Source organism: Peromyscus californicus, unplaced genomic scaffold (genome assembly GCF_007827085.1).
Source record: "Peromyscus californicus insignis strain IS unplaced genomic scaffold, ASM782708v3 Scaffold_17__1_contigs__length_78620276, whole genome shotgun sequence".
NCBI classification, from domain to species: domain Eukaryota; kingdom Metazoa; phylum Chordata; class Mammalia; order Rodentia; family Cricetidae; genus Peromyscus; species Peromyscus californicus.
The window spans coordinates 1,589,140-1,595,139 of record NW_026294469.1 but is presented as its reverse complement, the minus strand read 5'-3'; positions in this window follow the sequence as shown (position 1 = coordinate 1,595,139).

Below are 6,000 nucleotides of genomic sequence, written 5' to 3'. Positions count from 1 at the left end.
TTCTTTTACCAAGACAGGGTCTTATATAGCCTAGGCTGGCTTCGAACTAGCGAAGGATTACTTTGTTGCCTCTTCCTCCTGTGTACTGAGACTCAGGAGTGCCCGGTCCATTCGGTGCTGAACTAGAACCCAGGGCTCCCTGCACACTAGGCAAGCACCGGGCTGCACCCCCCAGAGCTCTGCCTTGATTTTTAGCTCTCCATGCACCCACATTTGGCCATTTCTCTTCACTTCAGCACCTCACCTAGAAAGCACACTGCGAAGTAGTTTGGCTATGGGGCAGGCTCTCAGAAAGTGGGAAATCTGAAAGTGCTTTCTCCTACGATTGTCTAAAAGAAAATCTGAGCGTTTGCAAATTCCACTTACACCCCTCTGCACCCTTCCTCCACTGCCCACAAACAGACCGGCAGGGTTTGGCTCCGCCGGAGATTTATAGGGGAACATATCTGGATCTCTCTTTCCATCCTAGTCTGTTAAAGTCCAGTTGGCTGAGGCTCAGGGCAAAGTGCCAGGCCTAGATTTTGGGGGCAGGGGGAGGATCGTCCAGAGAGATAGGGGCGGATGTGATTTGGCGGCTGTGTGCGATCTGGCGCGGCGTTTTACGTGCTGCGGTGTTCCTTTTCTTAAGCTCGGTACAGGCACTTAGAAGACCGTTCATCATCTCAAAGCATCAAGGCAGCACCTACTTGGCACCAGAAGCATCCCGAAGGTCTTTGAAAAAAATGATATCTGAGCGAGAGGCCCAAGAACCGCAACAGAATGGCACTGCGTGGTACTAAGAGGTCATGTGATGCCGGCATTTCACGGGAAATCAGGCTATTTCCTGTTTCTGACAATCAGAACATTGGAGGCAGAACAGAAAAGGCAGGACGTTTTCTATCTCTTTTCAATAGAGAAGTGAAAACTTTCGCAAGCACACATTTTTAAGTGAAACTATATTTCGTAAATAAAATGAAAAACTGGTGTCGAGATTTTCCGCTCTTTTTCTCTTTGCCTTTCTTGATTTTATATAATTCATAAGTAAAGAGGAACAAAAGCTGCCCCACCCCTCAGAACAAAGCTGCCTCCTCCCACCACTTGCTAATCTTTTCAAGAATATTTTCCACCCTAGACTGAGGATTTCTGATTCGTGATAACATAGGATTGGCCGGCTGCAGGCTTTGGGAAGAGGTGTCCCGGAGCTGGGTGGTGGGGATCAACACTTTGTGTAAGCAAGTGTGCTGTGATTTCACTGCTGTCAGAATAGCGTCTGTTTTTAAGTAAGATATCTGGAGTCAGCTTTGCAGGAAGAAGTCAGGGGGGGAAAAAAGGCTCAAGAATAAGTTCCCAGGCAGTGAAGCTAGCCTGGGACACATAGTTCCAGGCTAGTCTTAGCTACAGTGTGAAACCCCGTCTCGTAAATAAATAAGCAAATATAGTCATGTATTCCTTAAAAATAATCAAATTGTGTTCAAAGTTCAATATACACAGTAGAGCGGTACCTGCCTCAAGTCCCAGCTACTTAGGGGACTGAGTAGGATCATAACAACTCAGGAGTTTGAAGCCAATCTGGGCAACAGAGCACAGCTCCCTCTCCAAATCAAGGAGGAAGTAAAGGAAGTAGGAAAGGAAGGAAGGAAAGAAGGAAGGAGGGAGGGAGGAAGGAGGGAGGGAGGGAGAGAGGGAGGAAGGAAGGAAGGAAGGAAGGAAAGAAGAAAGGAAGGAAGGAGGGAGGGAGGAAGGAGGGAGGGAGGGAGAGAGGAAGGGAGGAAGAAAGGAAAGAAGAAAGGAAGGAAGGAGGGAGGGAGGGAGGAAGGAAGGAAGGAGGGAGGGAGGGAGGGAGGGAGGAAGGAAGGAGGGAGGGAGGGAGGGAGGAAGGAGAGAGGGAGGGAGGGAGGGAGGAAGGAAGGAAGGAGGGAGGGAGGGAGGAAGGAGGGAGGGAGGGAGGGAGGAAGGAAGGAGGGAGGGAGGGAGGGAGGAAGGAAGGAGGGAGGGAGGAAGGAAGGAGGGAGGGAGGGAGGGAGGAAGGAAGGAGGGAGGGAGGAAGGAAGGAGGGAGGGAGGGAGGGAGGAAGGAGAGAGGGAGGGAGGGAGGGAGGAAGGAAGGAAGGAGGGAGGGAGGGAGGAAGGAAGGAAGGAGGGAGGGAGGGAGGGAGGAAGGAAGGAGGGAGGGAGGGAGGGAGGAAGGAGAGAGGGAGGGAGGGAGGGAGGAAGGAAGGAGGGAGGGAGGGAGGAAGGAAGAAAGGAGGGAGGGGGGAGAGGCAGGCTGAGGAAGTGAGGGAGGGAGGAGGAAGCCATCTTACCTGTGAAGGCCTTATTGAAGGCTATTGAAGAATCAGGAAGTCACGTGACCTCCAAGGCCCTTTCAGATCCCAGGCTGACAGTGGGACTTACCCCAGCAGGCCCTTTCTCTGAAGCAGTTATTAGGTTAGGAGGGAGACACATGGCGGGGGGGGCACGTTTTGAGTGGCTCACACACTTTCCACCTGCCTTGTGCATCCTGGTGGGCAGGGGTGGTTTGGGGAGAGACACCATGATGACAGCGTGATGACACTTTTTTTGTTTTTGTTGTTGTTTGTTTTTTCAAGTCCAGTCACTGGAACATTCCACCCAGCTGATAATTGCTCTTTCTTTCTCATTAGCACCTCCCTCAGTTACTAAGAAAACGACCTCTGTTACCACAAAATTAAAATGTCAACAACATACGAAATGAAGACAGCACTAAGCATTCCTCATGTACTCCAGGAGGACACAATAGGATAACCAGGAAAACCTGACCACAGCTTCTGGCTGTAGAAAACATATGAGAAGTATCAGCTCCCCCGAGTGTATGAGGAATAGCTCACCTTTACATGCCCCCTTTAATATTTGAAGACGTTTTTGTTGTTGTTGTTGTTTTGGTTTTTTGTCTTTGTTTTTGTTTGTTTGTTTGTTTTTCAAGACAGGGTTTTTCTGTGTAACTGTTCTAGCTGTCCTGGAACTCACTCTCTAGCCCAGGCTGGCCTCAAATTCACAGAGATCCCCCTGCCTCTGCCTCTCGAGTGCTGGGATTAAAGGCGTGCGCCACCACCTAGCTTTTGAAGGATATTTCCACACCTGTCTTGTGGTTGTGTTACTCCAGTCCTCCAACACACAATTAACACCTACAGTGACAGGTGACTTCTCTGAGCACCGAGTGTACAACAGTGGGCAGGAGACAGCCCCCATGCAAACAGGAATCTGAGTAAGATGTTCAGATTAAGTAAGTGGGGTGGGACTGGGGTCTGGAGGAAGTCTGACGTGGAGTGGTTGGGTGGCATTTAAACAAATATTTGAAAGAAACAAAGGAATGTGGATATCCGTAGGAAGGCCATTCTGGGTAGAAGAGGCAAGAGATAGGAAACCTGAAGTAGGAAGGTGCTGGACATGTACAAGAAAGGGAAGGGAAGGCTGACCAGACAGCCCAGCGGGTAAAGTATTTGTTCTGAAAGCCTGACCACTTGGGTTAACTCCCTGGAGCCCACACAGTGTTGAAGGGAAGAACTACCTCCCATTGTCCTCCGATCTCCACACACTGCTTAGCACATGCACAGCCCCAACTCCCGCCATCACACAAACATACAATAAGAAGTTCATTTTAAAAAAGAAAGAGAGAAAAAGATGAAATGGCTGAGCAGCGGGAGCCCAGCAAGGCACAGCGAAAGACAAGGAAAGAAGATGCTGTGAGGCTGCCCCTCCTTGTGCAAGGAGAGGCCACCTCTTCGTTCTCAGAAGGGGAGAGGTGCGGTCCGACTTATGAGACAAACACGTCGCCTTGCAGGGAGGGCGTTGACAAGATCCAGGTGAAAGGTGGCTCTGTTCAGGTTCTCAGTGAAGTCTTGTTTCTCTAGATCCATCTTGAGGGCAGAGTTAACAAAACCCAGTGGTGATTTAGGTTCAAAGGAGAAGAAAAAAAGAATAAGGAAGATGTTGATTTTGGGAGTGGGAAAGGAGGGATTGTCACCTAATGACATGGGAGACATTTACTCAGACTGTCCTCTGGACAAAATAGATGAAGAAGCTGAGATGCAGAGGCTGTCCTAGTAATCCTCAGATACAAAGATTCCTGCTGGCTCGAGACACCAGTGAGGATCCAAGGGGGGCCTCCCCAAATCAGACAGAGCCAGGCCTCAGAAACGCAGTCCTGATTTAAGTAAGCATAAAAATTAGTTTAAAAATTGAAGTTAGGAGAACAGAGAAGAAAAATTGGAGAACACTATCTGGGGCTGAGGACACAGCCATGCCTGCCTTTGCTGCGAAGGTTTAGTGGGAAGAGGGAGACCATCAGCAAGAGAAGAGATGTGCCCAAACGGGGAACAAATGCATCGGGCCCAATTCCCACTGTCTTCCAGAGTTCTAATCCCATAGCCACCAAGTGATGGGCTCGGGTAGTGTCCCAGTTTCCAGAGGAGGAGGTGATATGGCCGTACAGCTGTGGAGAACAAGGCCAGCCTGGAGTCCAAGGAAGGACAAATCAAGTCCACTCCTCTCCCTATTCCTCACATGGCTTTCAAGACAGCAGGAGGACCAGCACAGTGTGAATGAAGCAGGCACATAACATGCTCACTTGCATTATGGGATACTGACTTTGATCCAGCTTAAAACCCTCTCAATTTGCTACTTCACTAAGTAAGAAATTTGGGGTGGCAGTGAAGCCAGTGACTAGATTTAGATTGTCACTCTGTTAAAAATCAAGGTAGAAGGAGCTTAATGGTGGATCACTTGCCCGGTGTGTGTAAAGCTGTGGGTTCTGTTCCTAAGGCTCCAAGACAGACTTCTGAGGCTCGAGGCGACCGCTCAGCAGGTAAAGTGCTGGCCGCAGAAACATGAGGACCTGAGTTCGCACACCTATCAGGCTTCCTGGCATATGCGTGCCATTCCAGTGAGGTGGAGACAGGAGCAACCCTGGTGCTCACTGGCAAGCTAGCACAACCAAATTGGTGAACTCCAAGTTCTGTGAGAGATCCTGTCTCAAAAACAAGTTAGAGAGCAATTAATGGGGCAGCTAACGTTGACCTCTGGCCACACACACATGAACACACACAATTTTTAAAGAATAAAAGAAAAATATCAAGACTTCTAATCAATTTACTGAAGAAAATGAAAAACTGCTTGAAATCCAAGCTACAGAGAGGGTGCCCAAGCGCCCATCAGAAGGTTTGGGGGCTCCGTGAGAGTCTGTATAAGAGATAATGCCGTTGTCTCCACCCAGCTAGGGAGTCTCCAGCTTACTTAAGAGGAAGCTGCCAGGAAGTTCGCCCCTTGGGGAGGAGATAGAGCTGAATAAACATGCATTTATTCAGCGCTGACACACCCAGAACTACGACAGGCCAGTGAGGAGAAGCTCTGGGACCTGTCACCAATTTGTTTATAATCTGATTAAACAGAGATCTCCTGCATATGCTTTGTAAGCAACTCATTATGGCTAAACCTAACTGCAGGCTAGCCCAGGTGAGTCGGTAACAGATATTTGTTGCAGAAATGGTTTCCACAATCCTGTCATTCAGACAGAAGGAGATCTGTGGGCCTTAGCTTGCAGAGAAAGCTCCTGGCTGGGAGCCAAGACGTGGGATGTGTGTTGGACAGGCATGGCAGCAGACAAGGGAAGAGCATCCTCTGAGAGGGACATCTGTGCACAGCATTCATCCAAACAGGGGTTAATACCTAGCATATATGAGGAACCCAAACAAATCAAAAGAAAAATTAATAAAAATAATCCTATAAGAAAATGATCTGACTAGGCATTTCTCAGGAGACACACAAATGGACAAGAATGTGGAAAAATCCTCTACATCATGAATTGTAAGGGAAAATACAATGAGACATCTCCACCCCCACCCCCCCAGTAAGAATAGCTGTTTTCAAAACGATTAACAATTACTGCAGGATAGAAGTGGGTAGGGAAAGGAAAAACTTTACACTCAAGGATGTAACTAGGACAGCCATGGTGAACAGTGTGAAGGTGTCTTAGTCAGGGTTTCTATTGCTGTGAAGAGACACCATG